The 18113-nt window shown below is 45.5% G+C and overlaps 2 pseudogenes; one reads left to right on the top strand and one right to left on the bottom strand.

The window, feature by feature from the left end:
- LOC106591326 (metal transporter CNNM1-like) overlaps nt 1–3950 on the bottom strand; it is a 28136-nt pseudogene extending 24186 nt beyond the window's left edge.
- Nucleotides 3951–5875: 1925 nt separating this feature from the next.
- On the top strand, nt 5876–17217 carry LOC123744755 (4-hydroxy-2-oxoglutarate aldolase, mitochondrial-like; annotated as a pseudogene).
- The last annotated feature ends 896 nt before the right edge of the window (nt 17218–18113 follow it).

The raw sequence follows: 18113 nt of genomic DNA, 5'->3' as shown, positions 1-18113 counted from the left end.
AGCTCAGCTCCCACACCTAGTGCCTCTAGGCTTTAGCTCAGCTCCCACACCTAGTGCCTCTAGGCTTTAGCTCAGCTCCCACACCTAGTGTCTCTAGGCTTTAGCTCAGCTCCCACACCTAGTGCCTCTAGGCTTTAGCTCAGCTCCCACACCTAGTGTCTCTAGGCTTTAGCTCAGCTCCCACACCTAGTGTCTCTAGGCTTTAGCTCAGCTCCCATACCTAGTGTCTCTAGGCTTTAGCTCAGCTCCCACACCTAGTGCCTCTAGGCTTTAGCTCAGTGTTGGAATACACTCTTGTGCACTTGCTCATAAAGGCTACAGTCACTGTGGTAGGGAGGGAGGAGGGAGGGAGGGAGGAAGTAGTCTGTTGTACTGGTGCTTTGCTGATTTCTGCTTTGGTTTGACTAAATGGGTTTGCAGCATCACCACACACAGTCATGCTCTCTCTCTCTCTCTCTGTCTCTCTGTCAATCTCTCTCTCTCGCTCTGTCTCTCTCTCTCTCTCATATACGGAAAATGCACACAGTCATGCCCTCTCTCATAAACACACACACACAGTGGCTGTGTTGAATGCAGCACCACAGAGGACAGATGAAGAGGGAGGGAGGGAGGGAGGGAGGGAGGGAGGGAGGGAGGGAGGGAGAGAGAGAGAGAGAGGGAGGCAGAGAGGGCGAAAGTGTTCTCTGAATATTTCATGTCTTCTCTCTGGGGGGCGGAGCGATGGAGGGGTGGAGGGAGGGAGAGAGAGAGGGGAGGGGGTGTCATGACAGGAAAGGACATTCTAAAGATAACAGCCTTTTTATGTCTCTCTCTCTGTCTCTCTCTGTGTCACCATGACATTCTCATCCCTCTATCTCTCTATCACACTTGTGCTCTCAATTCAATTCAAAACTCTCTCTCTCTCTCTTAAACACACACACACACACACACACACACACACACACACACACTATTTTGTTATCTATTCGTCTGTGTGGATTATACTGAGTGCTGATCTAGGATCAGGTCCCTCTTGTCCATGTAATCTAATTCATTATGTGATCTAAACGGAGAAACTGACCCAAGATCAGTATGAGATGCAGCATCTGAGATGCTTTATGAATTTGGGTCGAGACAGTGTAAACACATACCTCTATTGAAGGTGTCCTTCATGTGTTTCTCTAGCACAGCCTCTGCATGCAACAACATGAGAAACGCTGACACTGCCTTCTTCCCCCATAAACAGACACAGACCACATGGCAACATGGCTACCTGCTATTGGTCAACAGGAGACACACCCACCAAGCCACCTTACCTGCCCATATCATCATAAACTGCCCATTAGGAATAGGCTATTCCTAGTATGTATTCCAGATGGCACCCTATTCCCTTTGTTGTAGACTATCACTGGGATGGGATATCCCTGTTAGTCACACTATGGTACAGCGCCTCTTATGATCAGACAACAGTTGTTTCCACAGAGAGAATCTCACTGAAGTGACTTTATAAGACGACATTGACACTGGTTGGCCCAACATGTAAACTGTTGTCGTTTATGGAAATGAAATGAACAATAGGAGCTTAAACCAGTGACTGGCCAAGAAGGGAGAGAGAGGGGAGGGGGCGAGAGAGAGGGGAGAAAGAGCGAGAGTGGGGGGGAGGAGAAGAGCGAGTGGGGGGAGCGAGAGAGGGGGGGAGTAAAATATAGAGAGAGTGAGGGAGGAAAATATAGAGAGAGTGAGGGAGGAGACACACAATCGTACTATCTTTTCTAGAGTTTCTTGGGTGATCTTACTTCCCCCTCTCCTTACCCTTCTTGAACTCCTCCAGCATGGCATCCAGTTTGGTGTCGTTGAACACACAGTGCATGGGGTGTTTATAGAACTGTGTTATGGTCTTCAGATGGGTACAGTCATCCGGGTCAACGAACGCCAAGTCCTTCACGAACAGAATATCCACAATGTTCGACCGCAAGTTTTCGAACACTGGGATCCGCGTGTAGCCGCTCTGCATAATCTCCGACATGGTGTTGAAGTCCAGCACCGCTTCCGAGGTGAGCATGAAGCAGTCGGTTAGCGGAGTCAGAACATCTTCTACGGTCTTGGTCCGGAGCTCGAGCGCGCCCTGTATGATGTTGAGCTCCTCTTTAACCAGGTCGTGGTACGGGTCGGTCACCCGCAGCATCTCAAGGAGTTTTTCCCGCGTATAAAAGTTACTGATCTCCTGGTGGAGGATGAAGTCTAAGAGTTTACTGATGGGGTAGGAGATGGGGAAGGAGAGAACCATGAGAAGACGGGTTACCCAGATGGTTTTGGACGCAATGGCCAGGCCGTGCCGCGACGCAACAGAGTGTGGCAGGATCTCCCCAATGAAAAAGATCCCAAACGCGCACATAATGGTGGACAACCAGGTCATCCCCAGGATCTGACACATCCACACTGCGAGCGCCGCGTTGATCAGCGCGTTGCCCAGCAGCAAAGTGCACAGGACGTAGTTACCGTGCCGCCGCACTGACTCGATTTTCCTCGCGTATTTCTGCTCCTTGTCCGTGCCGCTGTTCTGCAGAACCTGGAGCTCCACCGGGTCCAACGCGAGCAGACTGAGGTTCAGGCCACTGAAGAGTGCCGAGAGGGCCAGTAACAGAACCGACACTAACACTTGAAGCCAGAGGTCCGGTTCGGCCCCGCGCTCCACCACGGCGACCCAGAAATCCCGGGTCCGGTAGTGTTCCCATTTGGACCCGTCGAAGGCGCACATCGAATAGTACTTCATCTTCTCTCCCCTGCGCAGGTTCTTAGCCAGTACTTCCACCAACACGGAGTTCTGACTCGAAGCGGACTTGAAAGAGCCCAAGATCTCAATATCCGAGCTCCTGGCGTTTTTATCCATGCACATATTGCGCTTCGGGTGGACCTGCCCCTCTCTCCCCGGCCTCGGCTCCTCGATAAATGCTATCCAGGGAGCGGCGTTGGCTCTGGCCCCAGCGGTCCGGTTGAGCCTCTGTGGGGATGAGGCGTAGTAGACCCGCAGCATGAAGCGGGTTCCTTCCGTGGCTTTCAGCACCCCGTCGTCCACGGACAGCTCTCCCCCGGTCTCCTCCGGACGGAAGCCGAGCAGGGCGAGGGACGGGGAGGGGATGAGGCAGAGGGAGAGGAGAGAGAGGAACAGCAGCCGGGCTGGGGTGAGCGGTACCCTGGGGAAGAGGGGGGCGGTTCGGGACCGGGCAGCTGCATCTTCCGCAGCCATGATGCAGAGTGAGATTCTCCGCCACACTACAGATGCGAATCGACCGAGTCACGTGGCGGTGGCGAGCTCACGCTCCATCTGCCCGTGGTGGGAGGGGGACCAGTTCCGTTACAGTAGCTGCATTTCCCGGTGTTGTTGTTGATGCTGATGATGCTTCTCTACTCTACTACACCACGCAGCTAACGGGGCGGGTGGCTGGCTGGCCGCCTGTAGTCAAGTCATTTTTTTTGGTGGGAGAGAGAATTCACCAGAATGATGTAGTGACGTAATGCAATTTTGCACGAAGATGCCGGCTACAAATGCCAAAAGGCACACGTACTGAGACACAAAAATAGAACACGGGAAGTTTCCATTCCAGATTGCTTCCCATCGCCAGTAATTGTGGGAAATGTGGGAAACGTTATAAGACTTAATTATCAGATTCCTTATCAAAGTCCCCCCACTCTGTCTAGCTATTCTACTCTCCACACCCAATCTGAATCTGTTTTTGCGCACGGACAAATAGCAGCCTATGCTATTGCCTGCACTGCACCTACTAAAAACATTATTCCAAAGATGTCTATGTTTTTGTTCAGTGGGTTTATAATTACGTAAACAGCATAGTCATCCTACTGGTATGTCTGTCTGTCTCTCTGTTATATTCCCATAACAACACATTGCGGGCAGACGGAATGGAAACAAAAATAACTGCTAAAAGAATGTCGTGGATCGGATGTGGCTTTTATGAAACTATTATCTCTCCCTCCCCCTCTCTCTGTCTCCCACTCGTCTCTTCCTCGCTCGCGCTCTGCCTGTTTTCTCTCCCAATTCTCTCTTTATCCTACCTATCTCCCTCCTTCGCTTTCTCTCTCTCTCCCCTCTCCCCCCCTCTCTCTCTCTCTCTCTCTCTCTCTCTCTCTCATACATGAACAAAAGGCTGAGGAGCAGTATATTGTTGTGTAGAGCTGGCCGAGGCACAGCCTGGCTCAGTAAACAGCTCTCCCTGATCAGCGCCAAGGCCGGGACTCCTTCTTTCACCTGTCTGTCAGACACACAGACCATGCTCAGAATGGTGATTATGCCTCCAGACTACACAAAGGTCCTATATAGAACCATAAAGGGTTATATCGCTTGCTTCACGTATGAAACCCCTAAAAGTTCTATAGAGAACCCCAAATAACCCTTTTTTCTAAGAGCATATCTAGAACCAGTGCCTGGTTTAGTTTGAGGATAATATTAATAATATATATATTTTTAAAGACATTTACATTTTAGTCATTTAGCAGACGCTCTTATCCAGAGCGACTTACAGTAGTGAATGCATACATTTCATACAATTTCATACTTTTTTTTTCTTCCTGTGCTGGCCCCCCGTGGGAAACGAACCCACAACCCTGGCATTATGCAAAGTAATCTGATGTAAAGCAAAACAATTTTGTGAATTAGGACTATTGAGATTTAAACGTGGATCACTTGTGAGTTGTTTTGTGTGTAGACATAATATCAGGATTGTAATATATCGGCTCTAATCTCCAGAAGACGGCGGTATTGTACAACATATGATAATATATGTGCTAACAATAATTCTTGATAATGTATCCATCTTTACCTATAACTGATTGAAGCCCTGGTCATAGCTGTAGTAATATCACATATTCTATAGATTCATGATCCATTGTCCTCATAATAAATTAAATCACATATGTTCCGAAGAAACGGTATGATTTGCATATGGATATGGATATGGATATGCGAGATTTGGTCATTTAACAAAAACATTATCACTCTTATGTTCTAATACCGGTAAGTAGCCTAAGTAGCCTACTTTCTGAGGTTTGTTTTTCTAAACATCAAAAATAGTAACTATATTTTATAACTGTCTTGCTCTTTATTGGTGGTCCATGCATGACGTGCGCGGATCTTCACAAAAACGAAAGATTACGGATATACTGACAATATACTTCTCTCTCCGCCCTGACAATGTTAGTCGTTGTCCACAAAGCGCGTCAGCGGGCTGTCTATCCCCTTTCTTTAGATTAGTGGATGGATACATCTCATTATTTTAATACTATTTTGAATATTCGATGAGGGTTGTTGACGTCAACCGCTGTGCTCAATGGAGAGACTCTATGCCACTTGCCTCATAACATGAATATGCATAGCCATCTCGAGACAACTGCGATATAAAGTGATTTTTCTCTAAATTACGGTGATGGCACGTGTGCTACTTATATCAGCACACTCTGACAACTTAAGCATTCCAAAATGTCTATTCAATCAAATAAACCTCACGTAGCACACGTGAGGTTAATAAGCTCATTCATTGTTTGTTGTTGACCAAATTCGACACTCATTGACCGCCAAACAAAAACTCCTTGCTTGGTGTGCGAAAAAACGTCACCTGCTGGAGGGAGACCGATTTTCTGCCGAGTTGGGCCTCTCTTTACCTCTTCCTCTCTGCCAAAACTGAAGCAAGCCTGCGCTGCTGCCTAACCAGCTTGAAAGTTGCCTAGGTCCTACACCCCACTGAAATGCAAATATTTTATTCACCGGTATGTCTTAATTCAATGTGCAAATGAGAATGTCCTAATAGTGATATTGAACTGAAAGTGTATAGAGATCGGCAACTTTGGAGAGTGTAGGCCTATATTCTTGGGAGCGAAACAACTCGACCTGTAGCGCATAGAATAAACATGGGTAACGTACTGTATTACTAGACTCGCTGAGGAAGGCCACCTGATTTCCAAAGCTGGGAAAATGTCAACCCCCCTTAACTTTTTGTCAATATTTAGAGAGCGTCGTTGTATATTAACTGGGCTGACATAGTCTGTGCTACATCTGTTGGTGTCGGCCACCGTACTTTGTCAACCCACCCGCTTCTGTAGCCAAAATACAGAGGTTCCATTTGACACGATGTTCGGTGTCAAAACTCTCCGAACAGTCGGTCCAGCAGTGTGTAGACGTGGTGCCTCTGTGCTGTGGAAGCCAACTAGGACCCAGAGCCGAACCCAAAGCGCTGCGGCTGGACAGAGAGTGGACATCGGGGGGATCTACCCGCCCATAGCCACGCCGTTCACTCAGAAAGAGGACGTGGACTATCAGAAACTGGATGAAAACCTGCAGAAATATGCAAAGATTCCTTTCAAAGGTAATTACAATTTACAAAGTATTTTCTGCAATGACAGACTGGTTTATCCTGGTTCAAGTTTTTATACTGTCTTCTTTGCAAATCGAAATGAATTATGAAAATGAAGACAACATGATCTGAGGATCGTACATCTAATTATTTTGTATGCGTATTAGTCCATGTAGTCTAAAGATCTTGCGTTTCCCGATGAAAGTGTCCTAAGAGTAGCCTATAGCCTAATTGTGACAATTAAAACTATATATTGCGTTGAGGAGGTAATACCGTGGTCGTGTCGGTGGCCTCGTGTTTGTCATATAGACTGTCAGCCAGTTCATTTGGTTAGGGCCAGGCCCAGGGGCAAGGTCCGACTCAGGCGCAGAGGTGCACGTTTGCAGGCAAGGTACAATAGATTGATATAGTCCCCAGCGGAGGGTGTTTGGTGCCCTCTGGCAGATTCCCACGGTCAGTCGCGTTTTCCTGTATACTGACGTTTCAGGGCTAGGCGCTGTTCTTTCACCACTTGATTGGTGCAAACATGATGATGAAGATGTTCTGTGTTCCAGGTCTGGTGGTGCAGGGCTCTAATGGAGAGTATCCCTACCTGACGGATGAGGAGAGGGTAGAGGTGGTGAGGAGGGTCAGACTGGCACTGCCCACAGACAAACTGGTCATGGCAGGATCCGGATGTGAATGTAAGGCTCTGTGTGACAGAGAAGAAGACCATTTGACTCTCATTAATGTAACTGACCGATGACCACATATAGGAACCATATGAAACATGACTACTGAATTTTACAGCAAAAATGTGTTCATGTGCGAAGTGTGAATACTGTGATTTTGACTATTTCAGGAGACACTTTACCTCTCAGTCCAGCTACAGAGTTTTAATATCATGTGGTTTTATTGGCTGATAATGGTTGTCCAATAAACCCAATAACACAATCTTTTATTGGGCTGTATGGTCATTGCTACCACATCATGCCCCTGTAATGCCCCAGTGTTAACGACTGAAAAGGATGGCCACTTTCCTATATTGTATAGGTTACAACATGACATTAACATGGTGCACTTAGCCTACCTAGAGATGTTATAACACAGTACATAGCCAGTAATATAACATTTGAAATGTCTTATGTTCTTTTAAAACTTTTCGAGCGTAATGTTTCCTCGTTTATTTCCCTTTTGTTTATTATCTACTTCACTTGCTTTGGCAATGTAATTATATGTTTCCCATGCCAATGAAGCCCTTTAATGGAATTGAATAGTGTTGTAAACATGGATCTGAATAAATCTCTTTCTCTCTCCTTTTCTTTTTCTCCCTTTTCTTTCTCTCTCCCATCTCTCTCTCCCTCTTTATCCTTTCTTCTCCTTTCCCTCCCTCCCTCCCTCCCTCCCTCCCTCCCTCCCTCCCTCCCTCCCTCCCTCCCTCCCTCCCTCCCTCCCCCTCCCTCCCTATTTCTCTTACTCTCTCTCTTTCTGTCTCCCCCTTATCTCTCCTCTCTAACCTTTCCCTCACCCCCGATCTTTCCCTCTCCCCCTCGCTTTCCCCCCTCTCCCCCTGTCCCCCCTCCCCTCAGCCACCAAAGCTACGGTAGTGATGACAGAGAGGATGGCGGGGCGGGGCAGACCTGGTTCTCGTGGTAACGCCATGCTTCTACAAGGGCATGATGGACAGCAGGGCGCTGGTTCACCACTTCACACAGGTCAGCTGATTTTCTACTACTACTTCTACTATTTCCTCTACTACTTCTACTACTTCTTCTACTTCTCCTACCTCTACTACTTCTACTACTACTTCTACTACTACTTCCACTCTACACTACTCTACTACTACTTCTACTACTACTTCCTCTACTTCTACTCTACTACTACTTTTACTTCTACTACTACTTTTACTACTTCTACTACTACTTCTTCTACTACTTCTACTACTTCTACTACTACTTCTACTACTACTACTTCTACTACTACTTTTACTACTTCTACTACTACTTCTTCTACTTCTACTACTACTTCTACTACTACTTCTACTACTACTTCCTCTACTTCTACTACTTCTACTACTACTTCCTCTACTTCTACTACTTCACCTACTACTACTTCTACTACTTCTACTACTTCACCTACTACTACTTCTACTACTTCTTCTTCTCCTCTTCTTATTCTTCTTCACACAGAACAGCTGTCCTCTCTATTAGAGGTCGACCGATTAATAGGCATGGCCGATTAATTAGGGCCGATTTCAAGTTTTCATAACAACCGGTAAATGTCATTTTTGGATGCCGATTATGGCCGATTACATTGCATTCCACGAGGAGACCGCGTGGCAGGCTGACCACCTGTTATGCGAGGGCAGCAAGGAGCCAAGGTAAGTTGCTAGCTAGCATTAAACTTATCTTATAAAAAACAATCCATCTTCACTTAATCACTAGTAAACTACAGATGGTTGATGATATTACTAGGTTAACTAGCTTGTCCTGCGATGCATATAATCAATGCGGTGCCTGTTAATATATCATCGAATCACAGCCTACTTCACCAAACGGGTGATGAATTAACAAAAGCGCATTCGCGAAAAAAAGCACAATCGTTGCACGAATGTACCTAACCATAAACATAAATGCCTTTGTGTCACTTCTTGCGTTCATTGCACGTAGAGTCAGGGTATATGCAACAGGTTGGGCCGCCTGGCAAGTCCTCAACTGGCAGCTTCATTAAAAAGTACCCGCAAAACACCAGTCTCAACGTCAACAGTGAAGAGGCGACTCTGGGATGCTGGCCTTCTAGGCAGAGTTGTAAAGAAAAAGCCATATCTCAGACTGGCAAAATAAAATAAAAGATTAAGATGGGCAAAAGAACACAGACACTGGATAGAGAACTCTGCCTACAAGGCCAGCATCCCGGAGTTGCCTCTTCACTGTTGACGTTGAGACTGGTGTTTTGCGGGTTATTTTTAATGAAGCTGCCAGTTGAGGACTTGTGAGGCGTCCCACTCCTCTTTCTATTCTGGTTAGAGTCAGTTTGCCCTGTTCTGTGAAGGGAGTGGTACACAACGTTGTACGAGTTCTTCAGTTTCTTGGGAATTTCTCACATGGAATAGCCATCATTTCTCAGAACAAGAATAGACTGACGAGTTTCAGAAGAAAGTTATTTGTTTCTGGCCATTTTGAGCCTGTAATCGAACCCACAAATGCTGATGCTCCAGATACTCAACTAGTCTGAAGAAGGCCAGTTTTATTGCTTCTTTAATCAGGACAACAGTTTTCAGCTGTGCTTACATAATTGCAAAAGGGTTTTCTAATGATCAATTAGCCTTTTAAAATTATAAACTTGGATTAGCTAACACAACGTGCCACTGATGGTTGCTGATAATGGGCCTCTACACCTATGTAGATATTTCATAAAAAATCAGCCGTTTCCAGCTACAATAGTCATTTACAACATTAACAATGTCTGCACTGTATTTCTGATCAATTTGATGTTATTTTAATGGGCCAAAATTTTGCTTTTCTTTTAAAAACAAGGACATTTCTAAGTGACCCCAAACTTTTGAACGGTAGTAGTGTATACCATATCTCTTAATATTGTAATGAAACAGCAGGGAGCAGGTCTCGAACCCTAGACCTTCTAGCCCTAAGTCCAGCTTTCTATCGACTGTGCTGCAAAAGCATGCTCCAGTGGCAGAGTCGATATCCGCGCTTATAAACCCAGGGTCATTACAAAATATACCATATGTCTTAATATATACCATATGTCTTAATATATACCACATGTCTTAATATATACAATATATCTTAATATATACCATATGTCTTAATATATACCATATGTCTTAATATATGCCACATGTCTTAATATATGCCACATGTCTTAATATATGCCACATGTCTTAATATATACCACATGTCTTAATATATACCACATGTCTTAATATATATCACATGTCATAATATACTGCTCAAAAAAATAAAGGGAACACTTAAACAACACATCCTAGACCTGAATGAAAGAAATAATCTTATTAAATACTTTTTTCTTTACATAGTTGAATGTGCTGACAACAAAATCACACAAAAATAATCAATGGAAATCCAATTTATTAACCCATGGAGGTCTGGATTTGGAGTCACACTCAAAATTAAAGTGGAAAACCACACTACAGGCTGATCCAACTTTGATGTAATGTCCTTAAAACAAGTCAAAATGAGGCTCAGTAGTGTGTGTGGCCTCCACGTGCCTGTATGACCTCCCTACAACGCCTGGGCATGCTCCTGATGAGGTAGCGGATGGTCTCCTGAGGATCTCCTCCCAGACCTGGACTAAAGCATCCGCCAACTCCTGGACAGTCTGTGGTGCAACGTGGCGTTGGTGGATGGAGCGAGACATGATGTCCCAGATGTGCTCAATTGGATTCAGGTCTGGGGAACGGGCGGGCCAGTCCATAGCATCAATGCCTTCCTCTTGCAGGAACTGCTGACACACTCCAGCCACATGAGGTCTAGCATTGTCTTGCATTAGGAGGAACCCAGGGCCAACCGCACCAGCATATTGTCTCACAAGGGGTCTGAGGATCTCATCTCGGTACCTAATGGCAGTTAGGCTACCTCTGGCGAGCACATGGAGGGCTGTGCGGCCCCCCAAAGAAATGTCACCCCACACCATGACTGATCCACCGCCAAACCGGTCATGCTGGAGGATGTTGCAGGCAGCAGAACGTTCTCCACGGGGCGTCTCCAGACTCTGTCACGTCTGTCACGTGCTCAGTGTGAACCTGCTTTCATCAGTGAAGAGCACAGGGCGCCAGTGGCGAATTTGCCAATCTTGGTGTTCTCTGGCAAATGCCAAACGTCCTGCACGGTGTTGGGCTGTAAGCACAACCCCCCACCTGTGGACGTCGGGCCCTCATACCACCCCTCATGGAGTCTGTTTCTGACCGTTTGAGCAGACACATGCACATTTGTGGCCTGCTGGAGGTCATTTTGCAGGGCTCTGGCAGTGCTCCTCCTGCTCCTCCTTGCACAAAGGCGGAGGTAGCGGTCCTGCTGCTGGGTTGTTGCCCTCCTACGGCCTCCTCCACGTCTCCTGATGTACTGGCCTGTCTCCTGGTAGCGCCTCCATGCTCTGGACACTACGCTGACAGACACAGCAAACCTTCTTGCCACAGCTCGCATTGATGTGCCATCCTGGATGAGCTGCACTACTTGAGCCACTTGTGTGGGTTGTAGACTCCGTCTCATGCTACCACTAGAGTGAAAGCACCGCCAGCATTCAAAAGTGACCAAAACATCAGCCAGGAAGCATAGGAACTGAGAAGTGGTCTGTGGTCCCCACCTGCAGAACCACTCCTTTATTGGGGGTGTCTTGCTAATTGCCTATAATTTCCACCTGTTGTCTATTCCATTTGCACAACAGCATGTTACATTTATTGTCAATCAGTGTTGCTTCCTAAGTGGACAGTTTGATTTCACAGAAGTGTGATTGACTTGGAGTTACATTCAGTTGTTTAAGTGTTCCCTTTATTATTTTGAGCAGTGTATATACAATATGTCATAATATATACAATATGTCATAATATATACAATATGTCATAATATATACCATATGTCATAATATATACCACATGTCATAATATATATATGTCATAGTTCTGATCTGTTCTGAATCCATGCAGTCTGGACCATAGAAATAGAATGCAATAGATACATAATTATTCTGATTCTATGGCCTGGACCGGGGTTGTGTTTGGTCCCGGTGTTGTCTCTCTGTCTCCCCCTGCAGGTGGCAGACAGTAGTCCAGTACCAGTAGTTCTGTACAATGTCCCGGCTAACACAGGTCTGGACCTTCCTGTTGATGCTGTGGTGAGACTGGCCCAACACCCTAACATACTGGGACTCAAGGACAGCGGAGGAGACGTGAGTCCTCACACACACACACACACACACACACACACACACACACACACACACACACACACACACACAGCCACACACACACACACACACACACACAGTGGGTTTTCCCACTGTGTGTGTGTGTGTGTGTGTGTATTTATGTATCCTTTGAACATCGCAGCATTTCAAGTTTATTTGGAAAACGGTGGTTCATGTCTTGACTGACAAGAGAATAAAACAAAAATAGAGAGGGATGAATATTGCATGGAAAACTCCCTTCATCTCCTCTTTTGAAGTATCTCTTCTCACCTGTCAACTCTCGTTCCATTCTCTCTTTCTCTCTCTGTTTATTTTTCAGTAGTTATTTAGTGATGAGAGTTGTTTGGTACTACTGGCCTACTGCTCCTCCTGATAACAGTCCTCATCCTGACAGCAGGGCGGAGTGATGGGGAGAACATGCTGTCGGCATCCCAAATGCCACCCCTATTCCCTATAAAGTGCACTACAGTTGATCAGGGCCTATAGGGACGCATACCACTGTTTTTCTCTCCTTTTTACATCCCTGGGTTTTTCTCCTGTCGTTCCTCAGATCACCAGGATCGCTCTGATCGTTCACAAACGGCCGCAGGATTTTCAGGTTCTGGCGGGTTCCGCTGGGTTCCTCATGGCGGCGTATTCCGTGGGTAAGAACTTAGAACCTAGCACACAGACCCTATAGCTTAGAATCTAGAACCTACAACATAGAATGTAGAGTTTAAGAACCACAAACGTAGAACCTAGAACTTGGAACTGACATTGACCATCTCAATTCCCTCTCTGGTAATCACTTAGCGTTATATCACAGGGTGTAGGGTACCAAACAGCACTTCTCTCCTATGCTAGCTAGTACCACCCAACTTTGTACTGCAGACATGTATGAATATGTGAAAACCTTAGGGGATAGAGAGAATAGAGCTATATACAGTATGAACCTCCGACTAATGAGTCGTTCTCTCTGTCAGAATATACTGTCTCTGTATTATACAGTATCTGTCCTACAGAGCTGTCTCTCTCTCTCTCTCTCTCTCTCTCTCTCTCTCTCTCTCTCTCTCTCTCTCTCTCCTCTCTCTCTCAGCTCACATTTACACAGGTGAAATGTGATAATAATCTGATGGGGTGTATGCTGCAGTAATATAGATTATTTTATTTAACCAGGCAAGTCAGTTAAGAACAAATTCTTATTTACAATGACGGCCTACCAAAAGGCAAAAGGCCTCCTGCGGGCACGAGGGCTGGGATTTAAAAATAAAAAATAAATGAAATAAAAATATAGGACAAAACATACATCACGACAAGAGAACAACACAACACTAAATAAAGACATACCTAAGACAACAACATAGCATGGCAGCAACACATGACAACACAGCATGGTAGCAACACAACGTGGCTGCAGCACACATGGTAGCAGAACAAACGGGTACAAACATTATTGGGCTCAGACAACAGCACAAAGGGCAAGAAGGTAGAGACAACAATGCATCACGCAAAGCAGCCACAACTGTCAGTAAGAGTGTCCATGATTGAGTCTTTGAATGAAGAGATGGAGATAAAACTGTCCAGTTTGAGTGTTTGTTGCAGCTCGTTCCAGTCGCTAGCTGCAGCGAACTGAAAAGACAGACGACCCAGGGATGTGTGTGCTTTGGGGACCTTTAACAGAATGTGACTGGCAGAACGGGTGTTTGTATGGGGGAGGATGAGGGCTGCAGTAGATATCTCAAATAGGGGGAGTGAGGCCGAAGAGGGTTTTATAAATAAGCATCAACTAGTGGGTCTTGCGACGGGTATACAGAGATGACTAGTTTACAGCGGAGTAGAGACTGCAGTGATGTGTCCTATAAGTAGCAGTACTCTAGTACAGAGTGTAGTGATGTGTCCTATAAGGAGCAGTAATAGTACAGAGTATAGTGATGTGTCCTATAAGGAGCAGTAATATAGTACAGAGTGTAGTGATGTGTCCTATAAGGAGCAGTAATATAGTACAGAGTGTAGTGATGTGTCCTATAAGGAGCAGTAATATATACGAGTGTAGTGATGTGTCCTATAAGGAGCAGTAATATAGTACAGAGTGTAGTGATGTGTCCTATAAGGAGCAGTAATATAGTACAGAGTGTAGTGATGTGTCCTATAAGGAGCAGTAATAGTACAGAGTGTAGTGATGTGTCTTATAAGGAGCAGTAATATAGTACAGAGTGTAGTGATGTGTCCTATAAGGAGCAGTAATATAGTACAGAGTGTAGTGATGTGTCCTATAAGGAGCAGTAATAGTACAGAGTGTAGTGATGTGTCTTATAAGGAGCAGTAATATAGTACAGTGTAGTGATGTGTCCTATAAGGAGCAGTAATATAGTACAGAGTGTAGTGATGTGTCCTATAAGGAGCAGTAATATAGTACAGAGTAGTGATGTGTCCTATATGGAGCAGTAATATAGATGATCTGCAGAGAGGAGGAGTACAGGATGACTAATATCATGTGACTGGGATTTGGTGGGTGTGTCTGTACTGTCTGTGTACAGTACGTATTGTGTGTGTGTGTGTGTGTGTGTGTGTGTGTGTGTGCGTGCGCGATGTTGAGATCCACAGCTCCTTCATCTACCTCAAGATGCTGAAGGAAGGGGTGTGTCATATGGCTGTCTATCAAAATGCATATTTGAGGAAATCATATGGGATGTCAGTCACGCGCACGGGCCCAGGGCCCAACTGCCAATCCTTACAGTTAGATATGCTTCCATAAGCTGTCAGTCAAATAGTAGGAATATGAAGGAGCAGGTCACGTGTGAGTGTTAAAGCTGTGTTTTCAGATCAATAATACTGACAAGTAGTACTAATACTAATAGTACTAATACTGTGTGTGTGTGTGTGTGTGCGTGTGTGTGTGCGTGTGTGTGTGTGTTGCAGGTTGTGTGGGCGGTGTGTGTGCGCTTGCCAACGTTCTGGGTCGTGAGGTGTGTGAGCTGGAGCAGCTGTGTGTGTCGGGACGGTGGGAAGAAGCCAGTGCTCTGCAGCAGCGCCTCATAGAGCCCAACACTGCTGTAAGTCAAGCTACATAAACCCTATGTAACCCTACATAAGAGTTGACATAGTGACTTCATGACAGCTCCAGAGCCCTAAGTAGCATAAGAGTGACATAGAGAGGGCAAAGACATAGAGCTCAACACTACTGTGAGTGAAGCTTCATAACCCTACATACAGTGCATTCAGAAAGTATTTAGACCCCTTAACATTTTCCACATTTAGTTATGTGATGGATTACATTTAATGTTTTCCTCCTCAATCTTCATACAATACCCCATACAACCCCATAATACCCCATACAATACCCCATACAACCCCATAATACCCCATACAATACCCCACATAGCCCTACATGAAAGTGACATAACCCTACACAACAGTGACATACCCCAACATAGGAGTGACATAGAGTCCAGCACAGCTTTGAGTGAACCTACATAGCCCTAAATAACCGTGCATAATTTTGTCACAGAGCTGTGAGTCAAGCTACATTACCCTTCAATAGGGGACTTGACAGGTACAGTAGCGTCAGAACACAAAGCTACATTACCCTTCAATGGGGGACTTGACAGGTACAGTAGCGTCAGAACACAAAGCTACATTACCCTTCAATAGGGGACTTGACAGGTACGTAGCGTCAGAACACAAAGCTACATTACCCTTCAATGGGGGACTTGACAGGTACCTTGGTAGCGTCAGAACACAAAGCTACATTACCCTTCAATGGGGGACTTGACAGGTACGGTAGCGTCAGAACACAAAGCTACATTACCCTTCAATAGGGGACTTGACAGGTACGGTAGCGTCAGAACACAAAGCTACATTAAACCCTACAACCAGTAAATGTGACATAAGAACAGGGTTAAGTTCTTGGCATAACATCACCCCCCCCACCACATCCACTCCTCTCTTTGTTGTTGTTAGGTGACCAGGAAGTTTGGCGTTCCCGCTCTCAAGCAGGCGATGGAGTGGTTTGGTTACCACGGCGGCACCTGTCGCTCTCCTCTTCAACCTCTCTCAGAGGCCGAATTACAGCAGCTCAGACTGGACTTCTCCACCAATGGCTGGCTCTGAAGGGGACAGGGGGCGGGACTGAGTAGAAGACAAGGGACTGGGCCTGCTCCAGGTTGAAGTTGGCATCATAGAATAGAATGTGGATTTCCTTTCTACTCATTCTTATTATATGGTTGGCTCTAACCACAGATCTAGGATCAGGTGACTCTACACCCAGTCATAACCTTAACCATTAGGGAGTTGAGAAAAGATGTGACCCTGTATCAGTTGTTAGGGGCAACTGTTTCATACATGCATAGCTTCCTTCCCTTCCTGGCCTTAAATCTAAGAGGACTTGATAGTTGAAAGCAATAACCAATCCAGTCCTTTCACCGATCAGTGGTCATGCTGCCTTGCTATATTCTTGGGACAGACCTCTCCTCAACAAACCTTTCATCTCAATGGGATCACCTGTACAAATAAAATACAGAAATAAACAGACAACTAAAAAGAAACAGATTGTTGTAAAGAAGGGAAAATACTGTGGCTCAATGTGATGAGACTTCCTCTGTTCCTGTTTGTCTAAAGTGTCCAAGGTTGCTCTAGCTATGTGAGGAGATATGTCAACACCGTAGGACTGTAGGACTACCCTAAGGCCTCCCACCTGTAATGGCCATAGGGGTTTTGATTGTGTCCCACATCACACCCTATTCACTACATAGTGCACTGCTGTTGACCAGAGCCCTATGGGTCCTGGTTAAAAGTTGTGCACTGTATAGGGAATGGGTTGCCATTTTGGGACGCACACTTTGACCTGAATTAAATACAGCAGGAAATAAAAAGAAATGTAAGGAATAAGAGTTTGTTTATATGCTCTAAGGATGTTTTTCAATCTGTTTCTTCCAGATAGAGAGAGAAATAAAGAGAAAGACAACCTACCCAGCAACCGTCACTTTGTCCTGCTATTTCTGTTTAAACAAGATGAGCTCCTTCCATTCTATAGGCAACCTAGATCTATAGGTAACATTCCACAGAGCCAGGTGTAATGTCCTGCACTAACCTAGATCTATAGGTAACATTCCACAGAGCCAGGTGTCATGTCCTGCACTAACCTAGATCTATAGGTAACATTCCACAGAGCCAGGTGTAATGTCCTGCACTAACCTAGATCTATAGGTAACATTCCACAGAGCCATGTGTAATGTCCTGCACTAACCTAGATCTATAGGTAACATTCCACAGAGCCAGGTGTCATGTCCTGCACTAACCTAGATCTATAGGTAACATTCCACAGAGCCATGTGTAATGTCCTGCACTAACCTAGATCTATAGGTAACATTCCACAGAGCCAGGTGTAATGTCCTGCACTAACCTAGATCTATAGGTAACATTCCACAGAGCCATGTGTAATGTCCTGCACTAACCTAGATCTATAGGTAACATTCCACAGAGCCAGGTGTCATGTCCTGCACTAACCTAGATCTATAGGTAACATTCCACAGAGCCAGGTGTCATGTCCTGCACTAACCTAGATCTATAGGTAACATTCCACAGAGCCAGGTGTCATGTCCTGCACTAACCTAGATCTATAGGTAACATTCCACAGAGCCAGGTGTCATGTCCTGCACTAACCTAGATCTATAGGTAACATTCCACAGAGCCAGGTGTCATGTCCTGCACTAACCTAGATCTATAGGTAACATTCCACAGAGCCAGGTGTCATGTCCTGCACTAACCTAGATCTATAGGTAACATTCCACAGAGCCAGGTGTCATGTCCTGCACTAACCTAGATCTATAGGTAACATTCCACAGAGCCAGGTGTCATGTCCTGCACTAACCT

This window comes from Salmo salar, chromosome ssa09 (genome assembly GCF_905237065.1).
Source record: "Salmo salar chromosome ssa09, Ssal_v3.1, whole genome shotgun sequence".
Taxonomy (NCBI): domain Eukaryota; kingdom Metazoa; phylum Chordata; class Actinopteri; order Salmoniformes; family Salmonidae; genus Salmo; species Salmo salar.
The sequence above is the reverse complement of the archived record's forward strand: the minus strand, read 5'-3'. Positions and strand labels throughout refer to the sequence as shown.